This window comes from Bos javanicus, chromosome 2 (genome assembly GCF_032452875.1).
Source record: "Bos javanicus breed banteng chromosome 2, ARS-OSU_banteng_1.0, whole genome shotgun sequence".
NCBI lineage: Eukaryota > Metazoa > Chordata > Mammalia > Artiodactyla > Bovidae > Bos > Bos javanicus.
In genome coordinates this window covers 67,885,306-67,900,025 of record NC_083869.1, presented here as the reverse complement: position 1 = coordinate 67,900,025, position 14,720 = coordinate 67,885,306, and the positions used below count along the sequence as shown (strand labels likewise).

General features: G+C 41.5%; 1 pseudogene; it reads right to left on the bottom strand.

Moving 5' to 3' along the window:
- Nucleotides 1-10,422: 10,422 nt before the first annotated feature.
- On the bottom strand, nucleotides 10,423-12,927 carry LOC133261071 (glutamine synthetase-like; annotated as a pseudogene).
- Between the last annotated feature and the right edge of the window lie 1,793 nt (nucleotides 12,928-14,720).

The following is a 14,720-nucleotide window of genomic DNA, read 5'->3' as shown; positions in this document are numbered from 1 at the left end:
TCCTGGAGTCCACCCAAACCCATGTCCATTGAGTCTGTGATTCCATCCAGCAATCTCATCCTCTGTCGTCCCCTTCTCCTCCTGCCCTCAATCTTTCCCAGGATCAGGGTCTTTTCAAATGAGTCAGCTCTTCGCATCAGGTGGCCAAAGTATTGGAGTTTCAGCTCAACATCAGTCCTTCCAATGAACACCCAGGACTGATCTCCTTTAGGATGGACTGGTTGGATCTCCTTGCAGTTCCAAGGACTCTCAAGAGTCTTCTCCAACACCACAGTTCAAAAGCATCAATTCTTTACTGCTCAGCTTTCTTTATAGTCCAACTCTCCATCCATACATGACTGCTGGAAAAACCAATATTCACATCCCTTTAATTTCCCATTTTGGCCTTCTACTTTTAACACATTACCCTGGTTAAAATTATTTTTATTAAAATTTGATTTACTCTTTTGCTCTCTTTACCAGTTCTATGGTGGGTATGGAGCTTTATACTAAGTATGAAATAAATTCTTCAAAGAAATTGTGTGGTTTCTTGGCATTTGGGGCAGGAACATGTGCAAATCACTCAATGTAATCACATTTTATTTGAAAGGATGTGTGATATAAGTAATACAATAATTTGACTTGATTGCTCAATCTACTTTTGTTTTCCTCATCACAGACATTTGTTTATAAGACATTAACTGTTTATATGAGACAAGAAGAGATATATGGTAATACCAAGAATAGCCTGACTTCAGAAAATAAAGTCTATTAAGGCAATTATTCATTTTTATAAACTAAATAAAAGATATCAGTGAAAATTCATAATACTGTGCATAATTTAATCTATTTTCACGAGTGTTTTTATTTCTTCACTTAAAGTGGTCCAGTGTTACTGCCCAAAAGACCGAAGTATGCATACAGTACACTGTAATGTCCTTGAAATATTCTGACTACATCTTGAATTCCAGATTCCTTTTATCACTTCAGGGGGTGATTCTTGAAAAGCAATGCTTTTATTCCCTTCATAAGCTAGATAACAGAGAAGGCGATGGTCCCCACTCCAGTACTCTTGCCTGGCAAATCCCATGGATGGAGGAGCCTGGTGGGCTACAGTCCATTGGGTTGCTAAGAGTCGGACACGACTGAGTGACTTCACTTTCACTTTTCACTTTCATGCTTTGGAGAAGGCGATGACACCCCACTCCAGTACTCTTGTCTGGAAAACCCCATGGATTGAGGAGCCTGGTAGGCTGCAGTCCATGGGGTTGCTAAGGGTCGGACATGACTGAGTGACTTCACAAGCTAGATAAAAATCATACTGAGTAGATTTTGGGTTATAACAGGGGTGGAGAGAGAGGTAGGAAGGGAGAAAGGAAGCTGTTTGACTTTTTAAAAGAAGTTTGGAAAGTACAAGCAAGATGGGCATTTGCTGACAACAAAGTAGCAGACAGGCCCTCATCTAATAGTTTTGATTATATTGCCTCTGCATGGATCAGACAAGTCCAGATGACCTAATGGAAGGGAGATAGTAATGCTGGTTTGTCCCCAGGAATGGGTTATCATAATGACACAGACAGCATCTTAAATCTCCATGTACTTTGGTGCTGCTTTATTTCAAAAAAATTTTTTTTCTTTTTTATTGAAGTAAAGTTGATTTATAATATTGTCTTATTTTCTGTTGTACAGTAAAGTGATTCTGTTATATATACATTCTTTAAAAAATATTCTTTTATATTATGGCTTATCATAGGGTACTGTGTGTAATTCTCTGGGCTGTACAGTAAGGCACTGTTGGAATACTCAGTTGAGTTCAATCGCTCAGTCCTGTCCGACTCTTTGCGACCCCATGAATCCCAGCATGCCAGGCCTCCCCGTCCATCACCAACTCCCGGAGTTCACTCAGACACATGTTCATCGAGTCACTGATGCCATCCAGCCATCTCATCCTCTGTCGTCCCCTTCTCCTCCTGCCCCCAATCCCTCTCAGCATCAGAGTCTTTTCCAATGAGTCAACTCTTCGCATGAGGTGGCCAAAGTACTGGAGTTTCAGCTTTAGCATCAGTCCTTCCAAAGAAATACCAGGGCTGATCTCCTTCAGAATGGACTGGTTGGATCTCCTTGCAGTCCAAGGGACTCTCAAGAGTCTTCTCCAACACCACAGTTCAAAAGCATCAATTCTTCAGCGCTCAGATTTCCTCATAGTCCAACTCTCACATCCATACATGACCACAGGAAAACCCATAGCCTTGACTAGATGGACCTTTGTTGGCAAAGTAATGTCTCTGCTTTTGAATATGCTATCTAAGTTGGACATAACTTTCCTTCCAAGGAGTAAGCGTCTTTTAATTTCATGGCTGCAGTCACCATCTGCAGTGATTTTGGAGCCCAAAAAAATAAAGCCTGACACTGTCTCCACTGTTTCCCCATCTATTTGCCATGAAGTGATGGGACCAGATGCCATGATCTTCATTTTCTGAATGTTGAGCTTTAAGCCAACTTTTTCACTCTCCACTTTCACCTTCATCAAGAGGCTTTTTAGTTCTTCTTCACTTTCTGCCATAAGGGTGGTGTAATCTGCAGAGCCGTGGCTGCACAGGTGCAGGAGGGCCTAGAGGAGCTATCTCACATTGAAGGTCAAGAAGGGCGGCGGTGAGGAGATACCCCTCATTCAAGGTAAGGAGCAATGGCTGCGCTTTGCTGGAGCAGCCATGAAGAGATACCCCATGCCCAAGGTAAGAGAACCCAAGTAAGACGGTAGGTGTTGCAAGAGGGCATCAGAAGGCAAACAAATCAAAACCATACTCACAGACAACTAGTCAACCTAATCACACAAGGACAACAGCCTTGTCTAACTCAATGAAACTAAGCCATGTCTGTGAGGTAACCCAAGATGGGCGGGTCATGGTGGAGAGATCTGACAGAATGTGGTCCACTGGAGAAGGGAATGGCAAAGCACTTCAGTATTCTTGCCTTGAGAACCCCATGAACAGTATGAAAAGGCAAAATGATAGGATACTGAAAGACGAACTCTCCAGGTCAGTAGGTGCCCAATATGCTACTGGAGATCAGTGGAGAAATAACTCCCGAAAGAATGAAGAGATGGAGCCAAAGCAAAAACAATACCCAGCTGTGGATGTGACTGGTGATAGAAGCAAGGTCCGATGCTGTAAAGAGCAATATTGCATAGGAACCTGGAATGTCAGGTCCATGAATTAAGGCAAATTGGAAGGGGTCAAATAAGAGATGGCAAGAGTGAATGTCGACATTCTAGGAATCAGCGAACTGAAATGGACTGGAATGGGTGAATTTAACTCAGATGACCATTATATCTACTATTATGGGCAGGAATCCCTCAGAAGAAATGGAGTAGCCCTCATGGTCAACAAGAGTCTGAAATGCAGTACTTGGATGCAATCTCAAAAATGACAGAATGATCTCTGTTCATTTCCAAGGCACACCATTCAATATCACAGTAATCTAAGTCTATGCCCCAACCAGTAACACTGAAGAAGCTGAAGTTGAACGGTTCTGTGAAGACCTACAAGACCTCTTAAAACTAACACCCAAAAAAGATGTCCTTTTCATTATAGGTGACTGGAATGCAAAAGTAGGAAGTCAAGAAACACCTGGACAGGCAAATTTGGTCTTGGAATACGGGATGAAGCAGGGCAAAGACTAATAGAGTTTTGCCAAGAAAATACACTGGTCGTAACAAACACCCTCTTCCAACAACACAAGAGAAGACTCTACACATGGACATCACCAGATGGTCAACACCGAAATCAGATTGATTATATTCTTTGCAGCCAAAGATGGAGAAGCTCTATACAGTCAGCAAAAACAAGACCAGGAGCTGATTGTGGCTCAGACCATGAACTCCTTATTGCCAAATTCAGACTTAAATTGAAGAAAGTAGGGAAAACCACTAGACCATTCAGGTATGACCTAAATCAAATCCCTTATGATTATACAGTATAAGTGAGAAATAGATTTAAGGGCCTAGATCTGATAGATAGAGTGCCTGATGAACTGTGGAATGAGGTTCATGACATTGTACAGGAGACAGGGATCAAGACCATCCTCATGGAAAAGAAACACAAAAAAGCAAAATGGCTGTCTGGGGAGGCCTTACAAAAAGCTATGAAAAGAAGAGACGTGAAAAGCAAAGGAGAAAAGGAAAGATATAAACATCTGAATGCAGAGTTCCGAAGAAGAGCAAGAAGAGATAAGAAAGCCTTCTTCAGAGATCAATGCAAAGAAATAGAGGAAAACAACAGTATGGGAAAGACTAGAGATCTCTTCAAGAAAATCAGAGATACCAAGGGAACATTTCATGCAAAGATGGGCTTGATAAAGGACAGAAATGGTATGGACCTAACAGAAGCAGAAGCAATTAAGAAGAGATGGCAAGAATACACAGAAGAACTGTACAAAAAAGATCGTCATGACCCAGATAATCACAATGGTGTGATCTCTGACCTAGAGCCAGACATCCTGGATCATGGGAAAAGCAAGAGAGTTCCAGAAAAACATCTATTTCTGCTTTATTGATTATGCCAAAGCCTTTGACTGTGTGGATGACAATACACTGTGGAAAATTCTGAAGGAGATGGGAACACCAGACCACGTGATCTGCCTCTTGAGAGATCTGTATGCAGATCAGGAAGCAACAGTTAGAACTGGACATCGAACAACAGACTTGTTCCAAATAGGAAAAGGAGTATGTCAAGGCTGTATATTGTCACCCTGTTTATTTAACTTATATGCAGAGTACATCATGAGAAATGCTGGGCTGGAAGAAGCACAAGCTGGAATCAAGATTGCCAGGAGAAATATCAATAACCTCAGATATGCAGTTGATACCTCCCTTATGGCAGAAAGTAAAGAGGAACTCAAAAGCCTCTTGATGAAAGTGAAAGTAGAGAGTGAAAAAGTTGGCTTAAAGCTCAACATTCAGAAAATGAAGATCATGGCATCTGGTCCCATCACTTCATGGCAAATAGATGGGGAAACAGTGGAAACAGTGTCAGACTTTATTTTTCTGGGCTCCAAAATCACTGCAGATGGTGACTGCAGCCATGAAATTAAAAGACGCTTACTCCTTGGAAGGAAAGTTATGTCCAACTTAGATAGCATATTCAAAAGCAGAGACATTACTTTGCTAACAAAGGTCCATCTAGACAAGGCTATGGGTTTTCCTGTGGTCATGTATGGATGTGAGAGTTGGACTGTGAAGAAGGCTGAGCACTGAAGAATTGATGCTTTTGAACTGTGGTGTTGGAGAAGACTCTTGAGAGTCCCTTGGACTGCAAGGAGATCCAACCAGTCCATTCTGAAGGAGATCAGCCCTGGGATTTCTTTGGAAGGAATGATGCTAAAGCTGAAACTCCAGTACTTTGGCCACCTCATGCAAAGAGTTGACTCATTGGAAAAGACTCTGATGCTGAGAGGGATTGGGGGCAGGAGGAGAAGGGGACGACAGAGGATGAGATGGCTGGATGGCATCACTGACTTGATGAACATGAGTCTGAGTGAACTCCGGGAGTTGGTGATGGACGGGGAGGCCTGGCATGCTGGGATTCATGGGGTCGCAAAGAGTCGGACATGACTGAGTGACTAATCTGATCTGATTGATATTTCTCCCGCAATCTTGATTCCAGCTTGTGTTTCTTCCAGTCCAGTGTTTCTCATGATGTACTCTGCATATAAGTTAAATAAGAAGGGTGACAATACACAGCTTTGACATACTCCTTTTCCTATTTGGAACCAGTCTGTTGTTCCATGTTCAGTTCTAACTGTTGCTTCCTGACCTGCATACAGGTTTCTCAAGACGCAGGTCAGGTGTTCTGGTATTCTCATATCTTTCAGAATTTCCCACAGTTTATTGTGATCCACACAGTCAAAAGCTTGTCATAGTCAATAAAGCAGAAATAGATGTTTTTCTGGAACTCTCTTGCTTTTTCCATGATCCAGCGGATGTTGGCAATTTGATCTCTGTTCGTCTGCCTTTTCTAAAACCAGCTTGAACATCAGGAAGTTCACGGTTCACATATTGCTGAAGCCTGGCTTGGAGAATTTTGAGCATTACTTTACTAGCATGTGAGATGAGTGCAATTGTGCGGTAGTTTGAGCATTCTTTGGCATTGCCTTTCTTTGGGATCAGAATGAAAACTGACCTTTTCCAGTCCTTTGGCCACTGCTGAGTTTTCCAAATTTGCTGGCATATTGAGTGTAGCACTTTCACAATATCATCTTTCAGGATTTGAAATAGCTCAACTGGAATTTCATCACCTCCACTAGCTTTGTTCATAGTGATGCTTTCTAGGCCCACTTGACTTCACATTTCAGAATGTCTGGCTCTAGGTCAGTGATCACACCATCATTATTACCTGGGACATGAAGATCTTTTTTGTACAGTTCTTCTGTGTATTCTTGCCACCTCTTCTTGATATCTTCTGCTTCTGTTAGGTCCATACAATTTCTGTCCTTTATCAAGGCCATCTTTGCATGATATGTTCCCTTGGTATCTCTGATTTTCTTGAAGAGATCTCTAGTCTTTCCCATTCTGTTGTTTTCCTCTATTTCTTTGCATTGATCACTGAGGAAAGCTTTCTTATCTCTTCTTGCTCTTCTTTGGAACTCTGCATTCAGATGCTTATATCTTTCCTTTTCTCCTTTGCTTTTCATGTCTCTTCTTTTCACAGCTATTTGTAAGGCCTCCCCAGACAGCCATTTTGCTTTTTTGCATTTCTTTTCCATGGGAATGGTCTTGATCCCTGTCTCCTGTACAATATCATGAACCTCCATCCATAGTTCATCAGGCACTCTGTCTATCAGATCTAGTCCCTTAAATCTATTTCTCACTTCTACTGTATAGGGATTTGATTGAGGTCATACTGAATGGTCTAGTGGTTTTCCCTAGTTTCTTCAATTCAAGTCTGAATTTGGTAATAAGGAGTTCATGATCAGAGCCACAGTCAGCTCCTGGTCTTGTTTTTGTTGACTGTATGGAGCTATTCCCTCTTTGGTTGCAAAGAACATAATCAATCTTATTTTGGTATTGACCATCTAGTTTTGTCCATGTGTAGAGTCTTCTCTTGTGTTGCTGGATGAGGGTGTTTGCTATGACCAGTGCATTTTCTTGGCAAAACTCTATTAGTTTTTGCCCTGCTTCATTTCGTATTCCAAGGCCAAATTTGCCTGTTACTCTGGTATTCCATTCCCAATAATGAAAAGGACATCTTTTTTGGGTTTTAGTTCTAAAAGGTCTTGTAGGTCTTCATAGAACCGTTCAACTTCAGCTTCTTCAGTGTTACTGGTTGGGGTATAGAACTTGGATTACTGTGATATTGAATGGTTTGCCTTGGAAACGAACAGAGATCATTCTGTCGTTTTTGAGATTGCATCCAAGTACTGCCTTTCGGACTCTTGTTGACCATGATGGCTACTCCGTTTCTTCTGAGGAATTCCTGCCCACAATAGTTGATATAATGGTCATCTGAGTTAAATTCATCCATTCCAGTCCATTTCAGTTCGCTGGTTCCTAGAATGTCGACATTCACTCTTGCCATCTCCTGTTTGACCACTTCCAATTTGCCTTGATTCATGGACCTGACATTCCAGGTTCCTATGCAATATTGCTCTTTACAGCATTGGACCTTGCTTCTATCACCAGTCACATCCACAGCTGGGTATTCTTTTTGCTTTGGCTCCATCCCTTCATTCTTTCTGGAGTTATTTCTCCACTGATCTCCAGTAGCATATTGGGCACCTACTGACCTGGGGAGTTCGTCTTTCAGTATCCTATCATTTTTCCTTTTCATACTGTTCATGGGGTTCTCAAGGCAAGAATACTGGAGTGGTTTGCCATTCCCTTCTCCAGTGGTCACTTTCTGTCAGATCTCTTCACCATGACCTGTCCTACTTAGCTATAATAAAGAATGAAATAATGCCATTTGCAGCAACATGGATGCAGCTAGAGATTATCATAGTAAATGAACTAAGTCAGAAAGAGAAAGACATACCATATAATATCGCTAATATCTGGAATCTAAAGTATGACACAGTTGAATCTATCTGCAAAAAATACATTCAATAATAAAAATAAATTAAGCTGGATAATTAAAAAAAATCAAATGAACATATATTCTTAAATGGGGCTTAAAACCTTGACAGCAATATCAGAAATTTCAGTATAAGAAAACAATGACTGAGAGATATCAAATCTCTTCTTAGCTCTACTTGGCAGTTTTTTTTTTCCTGTGGCAGAGAAGTGGTAGGAGAGTTTCTCAGTGCTTTATAATGAAGAAAGAATAAGGATAACTATCTTATATAAATTAATGAGACCTTAAATAGAAAATCACCTTGATCATTATTGAAATAAAAGCTATCTAAATCTAAGCTATAATTATAGTATATGCCATGAAACTGATGCCTACAGTCAGACTCTCTGTATCCATGGGAGCTGCATCTGTGAATCCAACCAAACTAGGATTGAAATTTTATATTTAAAAAAAAAAAATTCCAGAAAGTCCATAAAAGCAAAATTTGAAGTTTATGCATGCCAACAACTACTTATATAGCATTTTCATTGTATTAGGTATTATAAGTAATCCAGAGATGACTTAAAAATGTACAGATATGCAGAAGTTATATCCAAATATTACACCATTTATAAAAGGGATTTGAGTATCCATGGATTTTGACATTACTGGGATTCTGAAACCAATCCCCTGCTGATACCAAGGGATTGTATTTATCTGTCAAGGTGACCCTACTACATATGTGGTTGTAACAGCACACATCTGACTGCAAGTATCACAACAACTGAAAAAAGAAATTTAACTAAGACAATAATAAAACAATAGCTGGCATTTTTTAGCACTTTGTATATTATAATCATCATCTCTGTTTAGTTTTACTGACCTCATGCTACCTTAAAAAGGTATCACTTTTATTATCCATATTTACGATGAGAAAACTGAGGCCAAGAAGTCTATAAGACGAGCAGAAAAATTTCCAAATCTATCCACAGGTAGATAGGAGTTGTTTAACTCAGTAATTAAATGATTTATTGCCAGTTGATCAGTTTCTTTGCAATTTTCTTGGATTTTCCTCATATGGAAACAATGTGGCTCCTACAGCTCTAAGAATCAGGTTGTTTATCAATTACAAAAAGGTCATGAAGTTACCTGAGGGCATTTGAGGGAATGGGCTTATCCAAGGTCTATTTAATTGATTCAAGGAGAAAAGCTTTCCTGGAATTTAACAAGTAAATTTCCATTTTCATCTCATTTGGAAAACTGGATTATATAACAATCCTTAAACCTCACAGGCAAAGAATAAGGAGATTACCCCAACTGATTTGGATCACTAATAATGCACCCCCTGGAAAAGCCACCTTACTTCCTGATTCCTGACCATATCTTTATTATTTAGTTAGGAAGAAAGATGGGATATTGTTGGTTGCCAGCAAATGTGTCTACCCAGTTTATCTACATAAACATTTTTAACTGAATAAATTAAATAAAGTGAGCAATGTGATTAACTTGTTATTAATACAGGTATATCTTGTTTTATTGCTTTTTACTTTATCATACTATAAAAATATTGCATTTCTTTTAAATTTAAAAAATTAAAGACTGTGGTAACCCTGTGTCAAGCAAGTCTAATGGTACCATTTTTCTGACAACATTTACTCAGTTTGTGTCTCTGTCACATTTTGGTAGTTCTCATAAAATTTCAAACCTTCCCCAGCAAGAAGACTAAGACTCTTTGAAGGTTCACAGGGTGGTTAGTGTATTTTAGAAATAAAGTATTTTTAATTAAGATAGGTACATTGTTTTTTAGACCTAATGCTGTATAAAACTTAATGGGCTACATTATAACGTAAACAAACATTTTACATGCACTAGGAAACCAAGAAAATTACATGAATCACTTTGGTGATCTGGAACTGAACCTGCACCATGTGAGATATGCCTGTAATGTTGAAAATAGTGGCCATGCAGAGACATTTTACCTAAACACAATAAAAGAAAGCAGAATGAGAGCAAAATCAAATTCAATGGAAACCATCAGTCTGGATGAAACAGATTCCTATTCCTCTGATGTTTACTTTACAAACCTTCACAAAAAAATTCTGAAAACTCATAAAAAGAAATTTTTTTTTTTAAGGACAAAGGTGGGGTTTGTTTTTATTATAAAAGAAAAAAAAATAGTAACTCCTCAGGAATCTTAACAAAGGAAGGGAATATTTCACACTCAGAGAACAGACACCAAGATACAAAATTACAACTGTTTAGACTCCAGACTTGTCCCATCTCCTCCAGAGCAGAAATGGGGAGGAGACAGCTGAAGCAAAGAAGCAATTCTGTAATACAAAGACTTAGAAACCCTAACAAATATGATTAAAATCTAAAATTCTGTTTTGCTTTAAAAAAAAAAAAAACACTTTTTTTTTAATATTATCAAAAGGCCTGCTTTAGTGACATGCTAGTCCCACCGGAAAATAACCCCAATACCCCCTTGTCAGTAACATGCTCAAGTTGACCAGCCAACTCATATTTCCAAACCCCTGTGTGTACAAGTACACGTGTGTCTTTTAAACCTGGGGCTCAGGTGATGGCTACTGCTATCATGGGATTCCACCTGTTAACCAACCAACGTCAGCCAAGTTGACCAGCCAACTCATATTTCCAAACCCCTGTGTGTACAAGTACACGTGTGTCTTTTAAACCTGGGGCTCAGGTGATGGCTACTGCTATCATGGGCTTCCACCTGTTAACCAACCAACGTCAGCCTCCCAGAAGGGCAAGCGGGGCAGAGAGAAGCCCTGAAGTGGTAGTGAGGGAATATCAGCCCCAAACAGCCAACTCTTCCAGCACAGCCTCTCCCATCCCCACACCCACTCAAAAGGAGATCCTTATTTCTAACCAGACTACTTAGTCTCAAATTTGGGTTCCCCATAACCAGAATGGCTTTTTCTCCCTAAAGAGAAAACACACATTTATCTGCACACCCATATATATAATTTTTTTGTTTTTATATTTAAATATAAAAATACTACTCTGCTTTGTGTTATAAATGGAAGACCACACAATGAGAACTTTTTCTTTTAAGGTAGGACCATCCATCCATTTGTGCAGAGCCTGTTAGGGCATTGAGCCCCAGGCAAGGGAAGCACCACACCAGGAGATCTAGGGCATTTTCCTACCTGACTTCCCACCCTTCCTTCCCCCCTAATTTTCACTTTTGATAGAAAGTTGGTTACAACCTTGTAAGTAATGGAACTTCCCACCAAGAAGGGAAATCCTAACCTAACCATAGAATCCAGCACCCCTGTCCCCGACTCAGTAACCACTCAGAAAAAGTCCTCCCCATCCCTTCACAACGACTGGGCTCTCTGTCCGGAGAGCTATGCCTATTGGACAAACACACCTGATTAAATGGAAACAGTGGTTATGTTCCCCTGCCCCCCTCCCAACTAATGCACTAGAAAGCTTCAGTGATAGGAAAAAGAAAAGGGCAGGGGTAGGTAGGTGGTTATGAAGTGATTAAGAACTTGACCCCTTCAATCCTGACCAAAGAAAGCAAGAGATATTAACTGGGTGTGAGGAATTTAAAAAAAAAAAAAAGACCTTGATATTCCACCCTTTGAGTTATAGCTATAACATTGAGAGGGGCGAGAGTGGGAGTAAGATGTAGAATTAAGAGGGGTTTCGAGGGCTGCAAGTCTAGTCCACTTAGTTCTTGTACTGGAAGGGCTCCTCGCCGGTTTCGTTCAGAAGACATGTGCGGATGAGGGCTTCGGTCACGGTGAAGGGGTCACAGTTGGCAGATGGGCGACGGTCGTCAAAGTAGCCCTTCTTCTCCTGGCCAACAGTCCGGGGGATGCGGATGCTAGCACCATGGTTGGCCACGCGGGCAGAGAAGTCCTTGATGTTGGAGGTTTCGTGGAATCCAGTTAGGCGCCGGGCGTTGTCCAGGCCCCCCTTGGGATCGTAGGCTCAGATGTGGTACTGGTGCCACTTGCTTAGTTTCTCAATGGCCTCCTCAGTGTACTTCAGACCATTCTCCTCTCGCATGGCCTTGGTGCTAAAGTTGGTGTGGCAGCCAGGACCATTCCAGTTTCCAGTAATGGGCTTAGGATCAAAGGTGGCAATCACTCCGAAGTCTTCACACACACGATGCAAGATGAAACGGGCCACCCAGAGATGATCGCCCATGTCGATTCCTTCACAGGGTCCTATCTGGAATTCCCACTGTGCAGGCATAACCTCGGCGTTCGTGCCCCCGATCTTGATGCCGGTGTACAAGCAGGCCCGGTAGTGAGCCTCCACAATATCCCTGCCGTAGGCCTTGTCTGCTCCCACACCACAGTAGTAGGGACCTTGGGGCCCAGGAAAGCCATTGGAAGGCCAACCAAAGGGGTGCCCATCAGTGCCCATAAGGGTATATTCCTGCTCCATTCCAAACCAGGGGCGCTGGTTGCTCACCATGTCCATTATCCGTTTACAAGTGTGCCTTAAATTGGTCTCTGCAGGCTTTCAGTTGTACTTGAAGACTTCACAGAACACCAGCTTGTTGGGGTCCTTGCGGAAAGGGTCCCGAAACATGGCAGGGGGGACAAGATACATGTCACTGTTGGAGCCGTCAGACTGAAAAGTACTAGGGCCATCAAAATTCCACTCGGGCAACTCTTCTACACACTTGGGTTTAGAATCCAAGGTTCGGGTCTTGCAGCGCAGTCCTTCTCCAGTACCGTTGATCCAGATGTACATAGCTTGGACTTTATCGCCCTAAGGTAGGGCCATGTACACCTGCTTGATGCCTTTGTTCAAGTGGGAGCTCGCCGAGGTGGCCATGGTGGAAGGTGTTCTGGGCGCCGAGCAAAGCAGCAGGGCAAGCAGGTGGCGAGAGCGAGGTGAGAAGAGAGGCAAGGAGGACAGGGAGGTGCTGCTTAGACAGCCTGCTCTTCTCCCATTCTTGGCTCTGTCAAAAAGAAATTATTATAACACAATGTTTTAAAGATTTTCAGTTCAGTTCAGTTCAGTCGCTCAGTCATATCCTACTCTTTGTGACCCCATGGACTGCAGCATGCCAGGCATCCCTGTCCATCATCAACTCCTGGAGTTTACTCAAACTCATGTCCATTGAGTCGGTGACACCATCAAACCATCTTATGCTCTGTCTTCCCATTCTCCTCCCTCATTCAATCTTTCCCAGAATCAGGGTCTTTGCCAATGAGTCAGTCCTCACATCAGGTGGCCAAAGTACTGGAGTTTCAGCTTCATAATCAGTCCTTCCAATGAATATTCAGGGATGATTTCCTTTAGGGTGGACTGGTTGGATCTCCTTGCAGTCCAAGGGACTCTCAAGAGTCTTCTCCAACACCACAGTTCAAAAGCATCAATTTTTCTGCCCTCAGCTGTCTTTATTGTCCAACCATCACATACACACATGACTACTGGAAAAACTGTAGTCTTGACTAGATGGAAATTTGTTGACAAAGTAATGTCTCTGCTTTTTAATATCCTGTCCAGGTTGGTCATAACTTTTCTTCCAAGGAGCAAGCCTCTGTTAATTTCATGGCTGCAGTCACCATCTGCAGTGATTTTGGAGCCCCTCAAAAAATAAAGTCCGTCATTGATTCCACTGTTTCCCCATCTATTTGTCATGAAGTGATGGGACCAGATGCCATGATCTTTGTTTTCTGAATGTTGAGCTTTAAGCCAACTTTTTCACTTTCCTCTTTCACTTTCATCAAGAGCCCCTTTAGTTCTTCGCTTTCTGCCATAAGGGTGGTGTCATCTGCATCAGTTCAGTTCAGTTCAGTCACTCAGTTGTGTCTGACTCTTTGCGACCCCATGAATTGCAGCACGCCAGGCATCCCTGTCCATCATCAAATCCTGGAGTTTACTCAAATTCATGTCCATCGAGTTGGTGATACCATCTAGCCATCTCATCCTCTGTTGTCCCCTTCTCCTTCTGCCCCCAATCCCTCCCAGCATCAGAATCTAAGGTTATTGATATTTCTCCGAGCAATCTTGATTCCAGCTTGTGCTTCATCCAGCCTAGTGTTTCTCATGATGTACTCTGCATATAAATTAAATGCACAGGGTGACCATATACAACCTTGTCATACTCCTTTCCCTATTTGGAACCAGTCTGTTGTTCCATGTCCAGTTCTAACTGGTGCTTCCTGACCTGAATACAGGTTTCTCAAGAGGCAGTTCAGGTGGTCTGGTATTCACATCTCTTTAAGAATTTTCTATAGTTTATTGTGATACACACAGTCAAAAGCTTTGGCATAGTCAATAGAGCAGAAATAAATGTTTTTCTGGAACTCTTAGTTTTTTGATAATCCAACATATATTGGCCATTTGATCTTTGGTTCCTCTGCCTTTTCTAACTCCAGATTGAACATCTGGAAGTTCAAGGTTCAAGTACTGTTGAAGACTGGCTTGGAGAATTTTGAACACGACTTTACTAGTGTGTGAGATGAGGGCAATTGTATGGTAGTTTGAGCATTTTTTTGTCATTACCTTTCTTTGGGATTGGAATGAAAACTCACCTTTTCCTGTTCTGTGGCCACTGCTGAGTTTTCCAAGTTTTCTGGCATATTGAGTGCACATTTAGCTCAACTGGAATTCCATCACTTCCACTAGCTTTATTCATAGTAATGCTTCCTAAGGCCCACTTGGCTTCACATTCCAGAATGTCTGGCTCTAGGTGAG